The sequence below is a fragment of the Orycteropus afer genome, unplaced genomic scaffold (assembly GCF_000298275.1).
Source record: "Orycteropus afer afer isolate SDZICR_OR568_19922 unplaced genomic scaffold, OryAfe1.0 scaffold00208, whole genome shotgun sequence".
NCBI classification, from domain to species: domain Eukaryota; kingdom Metazoa; phylum Chordata; class Mammalia; order Tubulidentata; family Orycteropodidae; genus Orycteropus; species Orycteropus afer.
This window is the reverse complement of record NW_006921795.1, coordinates 4,367,211-4,375,902: the sequence shown is the minus strand read 5'-3', so window position 1 is coordinate 4,375,902 and position 8,692 is coordinate 4,367,211. Positions and strand designations below refer to the sequence as shown.

At 38.2% G+C, this 8,692-nt stretch overlaps 1 protein-coding gene across 1 annotated transcript in view; it reads left to right on the top strand.

Annotated features, from left to right (window-relative positions):
- DTD1 (D-aminoacyl-tRNA deacylase 1) overlaps positions 1–8,692 on the top strand; it is a 362,106-nt gene that overhangs the window by 273,900 nt on the left and 79,514 nt on the right. The gene's annotated exons all lie outside the window — the stretch shown is intronic.

The following is an 8,692-nucleotide window of genomic DNA, read 5'->3' as shown; positions in this document are numbered from 1 at the left end:
GGCTCAAGTATAGCAGGGATTGTGGGGCTGGCTCGGGATCGGGCAGTGTTTCGTTCTGCTGTGCATGGGGTTGCTATGAGTCGGAAACGACTCGACAGCACTTAACAAGAACAACAACATAGCAGGGAAAATTTTGCTGAGTATATCATTCTTGGTTGGCGGGTTTTTCTTTCAGAGAAAATGGCGTGGCTTCTGAGAAATAAGAGATTTATCTATTGTTTGCCCTTTGTAGGTAATCTTTTGGTTTTACAAAGTTGCTTTGAAGATTCTTTCTTTGTCTTTGATTTTGGGAAGTTCGATTGTGATTGTTCTTGGTGATTTTCTTTACAGATTTGTCCTGTTTGGGGTTTGTTGAAGTCTTAAATGCATATCTTCTCATGTTTCATCGTATTAGTGCAGTTCTCTTCCAACAAACTTTTGACACTTTTCTCTGTGGTTTTATTCATCTATTTTTGTTCTGGAATTCTCCTGTAAATTATTCCTCTTGATGGTGTCTCACATAAATCATAGACCTTTTTTATTCATTTTTTCTCTTTGTTCCTCTAACAAAGCAGTATTGAGAAATTCATCTAATGTAACTAATTCTGTCTTCCATTGATTGAATACTACTCCTTTGCCCTTTCAGTTTGTTAATTGTTTCTGAAATCTCTGTATTGGTTTTCTGGATTTCTATTTGTTGTTTTTGTATGGTGCTAAATTTTAATTTATTTGATCTGTTTGTTCTTACACTCTTTTCCTGAATTCTTCTAGAATTTTCTTGGTTTTTTTTTTTTTTTTTTTTTATTTTGTCAGTGTTTTCCCCTGATCTGTCTTTCAAGCCATTGAAGGTACCTAAATATAATTATTTTACATTCCTTATCAGGTAGTTCCAATGCATTTCTTCCTCAGGGAGGTTTTCTGGCTCTGTGTTTCCCTTTTTTTGTACTACTTTATCTTGCTTTTTTTTGGTGAACCGATATTATCTGTCTGAGACATTGTGATATTGTTCTGTTTGTATTAAGTGGTGTTTGTTTTTTGGTGTGTTTCACTCAGTTTTCTTTTCTTTCTTTCTTTATTTGCTTTATTTTGTTTTGATATGTCCTACTTAGTGGGGCTGGCATGCCACTCTGTTCACTGCTTTGGCAGCAGTTAGGCACTCACCACATTTCTTGTGGTGGGTGTAACAGATAGTGAGAATGTGTGCAAGTACTCTGCTCGTGTAGAGCAATTGAGGGAGGGTTGAATTTGTATTGACCACTGTCATTTGTCATTTAGTGCAGATGCAGATGGTAGCCCTCCCCCAGTTGGTGGGTCTGCAGAAGGTGTGAATGTGGTTGAGCATGGGTCCTGACATCTTCAGGTGGTGTAAAACAAACAAAAAACTCCAGAGACAGCAACAACAGCAAAGCAAAAGAAAAATCTAAAGACAACCGAAAATACAAACCACATAACCAAAAGGAAAGTTATAAATAAAAGGAAAAAGGAGAATAAAAACAAGATTGAAAATAAACACTAAGGATCTCAAAAAGAAAGAATATATGAAAAGAAAGAGAGAGAGAGGGAGAGAGAGAGAAAGAGCGAGGGGGAGAGAATGAGAACAACCCAGGGAAGAACAACAAGAGAAAAGTATGCAGAGTGGTAAAAGAAAATGATGCAATTGAAATAGAATAGTAAAGAAAAAATAAGAAAAATGCAAAAATATATAATGAAGGGACAAGAAAAACAAAAAGAGGACAAGGAAAAAGGGACCCAAGAAAAGGGAAAAAGAAAACCACATTAGAAGGTAAAGAGAAGGTATAAAAGGAGAAAAGTGCAGGCAGAGCACCTATGCAGTGTTCTTGCTGTCCAAGGAGGTTGGCAGAGAGAGTAGAGCACCTAGTTTCAGAAGGAGTTCCTGCTGGCCCAAAAGGCATCTGGGGGTGGACATCTGGTCCTAGAAGAAATTTCTAGTGTCGCAATAACTTGCCAGGTGTTGAGCATCTAGTCCCAGTAGAAGTTTCTACTGTCCCCAAAGGCCCCTGAGGCTAGATCTTCCTGGTCTCAGAAGAAATTCTTGTCCTTCAAGGCAGCTGGGTGTAGGATGCCTGGTCCTAGAAGAAGTCCATATGGGCCCCCAAAGCATCTGGGAGCAGGATGTCTGGTCCCAGAATTAGTTCCTGCCTGCCCAGAAGGAAGCTGGGGGCAGGGAGGCTGATGCCAAATGCAGTTCCTCCTGGCTCAGAAGTTGTCTATGTGTTGGACCTCTGCACCCCAAAGAATTTCCTGCTGGCAAAATAGTTGTATGGGAACAGGGTACCTGACTCTGGAAAAAGTTCCTGCCAACCCAAATGGCAGCTGGACGTAGCACGCCTGGTCCCAGAAGAGGTTCCTGCTGTCCGAAAAGACAGCTGGGGATAGGGTTCTTAGTTTCAGAAGAAATTCTTCCTGACCTCAAAGGAGGCTGGACTCAGGGCATTTGGTCTCAGGACTACTTTCTACATGCCCAGAAGGCAGCCAAGGGCAGGGAGCTCAGTCTGGTATGCAATTCCTGATGACCCAGAAGGTGGATAGGGATTGGCTGCATCTCTGGTCACTGAGAAAGTTTTTTTATTTTTATTTGAAAAGATGCTTTGTAGTATTCAGATGTTTGTAAATTTGTTGAGGCTTGCATTGTGGCCTAACATATGGTATGTTAGGGAATGAGGGGAGCAAGAGGAATATCACACCTTTTTGGTCTCCAGCCACTGGTTTTACAGTCCTCAGCAGTCAGAGCTGTTTATCAGGTTACTTTCCCAATCAGAACACTGCTTGCAAAAATTCAAAATGGCCACACCATCAGGCCAGTTGATAATGCACAGATCCGTTTGTTTCCTTGTTTGCTGTTTTCATTCCATTTCTTTTACTGGTTGGTATTTGATTCACTTTATCCTTTCATTGGAAGCCCAGGGTTCCAGGATTATCATTTGTATCTGTTTCAGAATTTGGTTTCTCCCTTCTTTTTTGCAAAAGGTCTGGGTAGCTTGTCCACCTATTTTGCTATCTTGCTGAAACTCCTCAATTTCTTCTTTTCTGATGGGTCTGTTCAAATTTTCTATGTCAGTCTGTATTAGTTTGGGTAGGTCATGTATTTGTGGAAATTTGTCCATTTCTCCTGGATTTTCAAATTTGTTGTATTACAAGTCTTCATAGTATTGTGTTATTTTTCTTTTAATTTCTGGTGGCTTTGTTGTTACATCACCTTTTCATTTTTTATTCATGTTATTTACATCTTATTCCTCTTTTCCTTTGTTAAATTTGCCAGTGTTTTGTCAATTTCATTAATCTTTTAAAAAACCAACTTTTAATCTTGCTGATTCATTCGTTTTCCTTTTTTTGGTATTGTTTATTGCTGCTTGAATCTTTATTATTCCTTTCTTCTGGTGACTGGAGGCTTTTCTTTTCTTTTTGCTGTTCTTTTTCTAACTTGGAAATGTTGCAGTATCGTGTTGATTTTGGCTGTTCCTTCTTTTTTTGATGTGTGTATTCATTGCTATAAATTCTCCTCTGAGCACTGCTTTTGCTATCCTAAAGATTTTGGTATGTTGTATTTTTACTCTTGTTTGATTCAAGTAATTTTTTCCAATTTTGTGTTTTGTTTCTTCTGTTATCCCGTAGTTTTTAAGCTGGGTGTCATTCAGTTTCTCTATATTTGTTTTTTCTCCTTGATCTTCCTATGTTGATTTCTAATTTTAGCTCTGGGGGCATAGTGCCTAAGGCATTTGAGTGCTAACCAGCAGCCTGGTGATTCAAACCCACCAGCCACTCCTTGGGAGAAAGACTGCGCAATCTACTTCTGTAGAGATACTGCCTCGAAAACCCAAGGAGGGGTCACTCTAGGTCTGAATCGACTCGATGGCAGTGAGTTTGGTTTTTTGATTTTTATCTGAGAAGATACTTTATAGTATTCAGATGTTTGTAAATTTGTTGAGGTTTGCATTGTGGCCTAACATATGGTATGTTCTGGAGAATGTTCCATGTGTACTGGAAAACAATGTGTATTGTGCTGTTGTTGAGTGTATTGTTCTGTATACATCTGTGTCATCTAGTTGGTTGATTGCATTATTCAGATCTGTATCTTTGTTGAGATTATCTCTAGTTTTCTTTCATTGAAAGTGGTCTATTAAAGTCCTACTATTGTTGTGGTATTTACTTCTCTTTTCAATTCCATTAAAATTTTGATTTATTTATGCTCTTTCTTTGGGTGTGTAAGTAACTCTCATGGTGTAGTGGTTAAGACATTTGGTTGCTAAGGAAAAGGTCAGTGGTTCGAACTCACCAGCTATCCATGGAAGGAAGATGAAACAGTCTGCTTCTATAAAGATTTATAGCCTTGGAAACCCAAGGGGGGTTGCTGTGAGTTGGAAACTTGATGACAGTGTATTTATTTATTTATTTATTTTTGGTTTGTTTGTTTCATTGGGTGTGTAGATATTTATGATGGCTATGTCCTTTTGTTCAATTAGCCCTTTAATCATTACATAATGTCCTTCATTGTCGTTTTCTTGTTTTTGCTTTAATGTCTATTTTTATCAGAAATGAACATTGACATTCCTGCATTTTTTGGTTGTCATTTTCTTGATAGCTTTTCATTCTTTGATTTTTAGCTTATTTTTGTCTTTGTGTCTGAGATGTGTCTTGTGTAGACAACATATTGATAGGCCTTTGTTTCTTATCTATTCTGGTACTCTCTGTATCTTGACTCGTGTATTTAATCCATTTACATTCAGTGTATTGATCCATAGGTATGAGTTTGGTGCTGTCATTTTGCTTTGCAGTGTGTGTGTGTGTGTGTGTGTGTGTGTGTGGTATTGATGATTTCTTTGTTCCATATATTTTCCTGTACTGAGTTATTTTTTGTTTATGGAATTTCTTTTCATTTCCCTCTTTGCTATCGTTTTAGTGTTTACTGAGTCTTTATGATTTTCTTCCTTTTTATTATGGTGAAAAGGTTTGTTAATTTTCTTTGAGGTTGCCCTGTAATTTATTGTTATCTTCCCGTAGTGCCTAAGACATTTGATAACCAGAAGGCTGGCGGTTCAAACCCACCAGCCACTCCTCAAAAGGAAGGTTGGGCATTCTACTTCCGTAGTGATACCACCTCGGAAACCCAAGGAGGAGTTGCTATGAGTCAGATCTGACTTGATGGCAGTGCATTGCATTCATTTTGTTTCCCCAAATTTAAAACAGTCCATTCTATCTTGATATTCTGTTTGAAGTTGTGTAAGTACACCATTTATTTCTTCTCTTTGCTTCATGTAGTTTCTGTTGTTTACAAATTGACATTTCGTGTTCCTTATTAACAGTGTTGTAGGTTTATTTTATTTTTGATACTTTAGTAACTGGCTTGGCTTCTGGGTAATTTTGCTGTGTTTCATATCTCAGGTTGTTGTCTGCTGTTGTTGGTTCTCTGTCCAAAGTACTTCCTTTAACATTTCTTGTAAGGTTGGTCTGGTTTTTACAAATTCTTTTCATTTCTGTTTATCTGGAAATGTCCTAATTTCTCCATCATATTTGAGGGACAGATTTGCTGGATATGTAATTCTTGGTTGGATTTTTTTTCTCTCTCAGGTTTTTATATATTGTCATCTTGTTTACTTCTTGCCTGAATGGTTTCTACTGAGAAATCTGAGCTTAGTATTATTAGTTCTCCTTTGTAGGCAACTTTTTTTTTTTTTTTTTTTTATCTGCTATCAGGATTCTTTCTTTGTCTTTGGTTTTACAAATTTTATTTTGATGTGTCTTTTTCTTGGGGGCCTATCCTATAAGGGACTGTGGTGGTGTAGTGCTTAAGGCATTTGACTGCTAACCAGAGGCTGTTGGCTCAAATTCACCAACCACTCCATGGAAGGAAGACTGGACAATCTACTTCTGTAAAGATTTACTGCCTTGGAGACCCAAGGGGGTCACTGTGAGTCAGAATCAACTTGATGGTAGTGAGTTTTTTTTGTTTGTTTCTTTGTTTTGGTTATTCTTTGGGGTTCATTGAGCTTCTTTAATGCATATCATGACATTAAGGAAGTTTCCTTCCAACAAATCTTAGACTGTTTTCTCAGTGCTGTTTTCTGTCTTCCTATTCTAGAATTCCAATCATACTTAAATTTTTGTCTTGACGGTGTCCCACATACTTCTTAGGTTTCTTTACTTTATTTCATTCATTTTTCTGATTGTTCCTCTAATAGATTAGTATTTACATATTTGTCTTCAGTGTTGCCAATTCTCTTCTGTGATTCATTTGTACTCCTTTGCCCTTCCAGTGTGTTATCTATTTCTGAAATTTTGATGTTAATCTTCTGGATTTCTATTTACTGGTTTTTCAGTTACCCATTTATCTTTTTCAGTTTGTACATGTATTGTTTTCCTGAATACTTTCAGAATTTCATCAGGTTTTTACTTGATTTTTGTCTGTGGATTCTTTGCTCTCTTTCTTAATCTGTTGTAGGGACCTAGGAATGATTCTTTTGAATTCCCTATCAGGTAGTACCCATAGCATTTCCTTCTTTGAAAGGTTTTCTTCCTCTGTATTTTGGTCACTTGCTTGAGTCACTTTGTTCTGTTTTGTTTTGTTTTGTTTTTGGCATGATTTGAGTTGTCTGTTATGTCAGAGACATGATACTGTGTGGTGTTATTGTATTTATTAGTTGATTGTGTGTTGGCTTCACCCTTATTGTTCATTTTGTTTTGTCCTAATATATCTGGGGACTGAGGTGTGTGTGTCACTCTTATCTCTAGTTTGGCAGCCCTGGGACAGTCACTATTTGTATTTGGGTGGATTTTGTAGCAGATAGGGTTGTGAGTCTTCAATCGCTGATTGTATATAGCAGTTTAGGGCAATCTGTGTCAGTGTTGACCACTGTTAATCATCGGTCAGTGGTGCTGGAGCAAGTGGTGGTTCTTACCTAGGGAGTGGGCAATGAATGTGGCAGATATGGCTGGGTTGGGTTGCTGGCTCCCTACTGCTACTATGGGGGAAAAAAGTAGGGACATGAAAAAGAATTAAAAAATAAAAGGAAAAATGAAGGGAAGAAAGAGGGAAGAAGTAAGATGGAAGAAATGAAGAAAGAAAAAAAAAAATAGCTTAGTATTGGTACAAATGTTAGCAGTAAAACATGACTGTAACTGTAACAGAAAGTTCATTCCATGGGAGGGGGCACTACCATCCTCAGAAAGGTGGGGGTGCCACACAGGTGGTAGGGGATGGGCATACAGTCTGTAGGATCAAAAAGAAAGGGTAGGGGAGGAAGAAAAGAAAGAAAAACAAGGTGGGGAGGAGGGAAGAACTAAGAAGAAAGAAAAAAGGCAGCACAGTACTGTCTTAAACTTTCTCAACATTTTCTATGTCTTTGTCTATTTGTCTCTCCCACACCCCAGAAAGTATTAAATTTTTTGTTTGGCAATCATGTTTTTAATACTCATGAACTTTTTTTGTTTCTAATTGCTTTTTCATAGCAATGATTTTTCTTTTTTTCCTTCAGTGTTGTTTGCATTATTTCATTGCTAGAGGTATTATATCTTTTTAGTTTTCTCTGAAGATATTAATTGGACTTTTTAAATGTTCATTTCTATTTTCTTACTTACTTTTGTTTGATCCAGGGCAACTGATGTGCTTATTTTACTCAATCCTTCTCTTTAAAGCTGTGGGTGTTCCTTTACATGTTGAGATCTTTGGTTGTCTGAAGGAACTCTGGTGGTGTAGTAGTTAACACATTCTGCTGCTAATCATGAAGTCAATGGTTCGAACCTTCCAGCTGCCCTGTGGGAGAAAGATGAAGTACTCTGCTTCTGTAAGGATTATTAGCCTTGGAAACTCTGTGGGGCAGTTCTGCTCTGTCCTATCGAGGAACTATGAGTCAGAATCAATTTGATGGCAGTGGATTTTGGTTTTGGTTGTCTGTTTTTACTTAAGAGTGTCAGCTAGGGTAGATTAACATATGTAGGTAGTAGGGAGTCAGGTAGTTAGTTGCCCAGTTAGATCATTTTTGTCTCCAGTGGCCTTCTTTCCTGAACTGGAGGACAATTGGGTCCTGAATGTTTGATTGTAGCTGGCAAGAGCCTCCAGACAAGAAGTGCAAGAAATTCTGGTTGCCTTATATTTTGGCAATATGTACAAATGGTGGAAAAAGGGCATTTAACTAAGGGCAGATATGAGAGATTAGTCTAGCCCTGTAGAAGAAATGGAGAACTACAGAAATGCAAAGAACCACACATTATTGTTACTGTTGCTTTAAAAAAAAAAAAAATCTGTGGAGCAGTGGTTCTCAATTGGGAGTGATTTTGTTCCCTGGGGCCATTTGACAGTATCTGGACACATTTTTGGCTGTCAGTACTTTGGGGGAGAGGGTAGTATTACTGACATCTAGTGGGTAGAGGCCAGGAATGCTACTAAACATCATAAACTGCACAGGACTGTAAACAAAGAATTAACTGACCCTGATTGTAAATAGTGCTGAGTTTGAGGAACACTGCTGTAGAGGAAGATAATCAAGGAGAGAGTCTTTCCTAGGGCAGGCAGTAAAAGATGTCAGGAGACAGAATCCTTCGGTTGTCTCATTAGCTTGGCTACTCTGTCAAAAGGATGTTGTTGTTGTTGTTATGTGCCGTCAAGTCAGCCCTGACTCATAGCGACCCCTCCTTGGGTTTCCGAGGCAGTATCACTACGGAAGTAGGATTGCCCAACCTTCCTTCCGAGGAGTGGCTG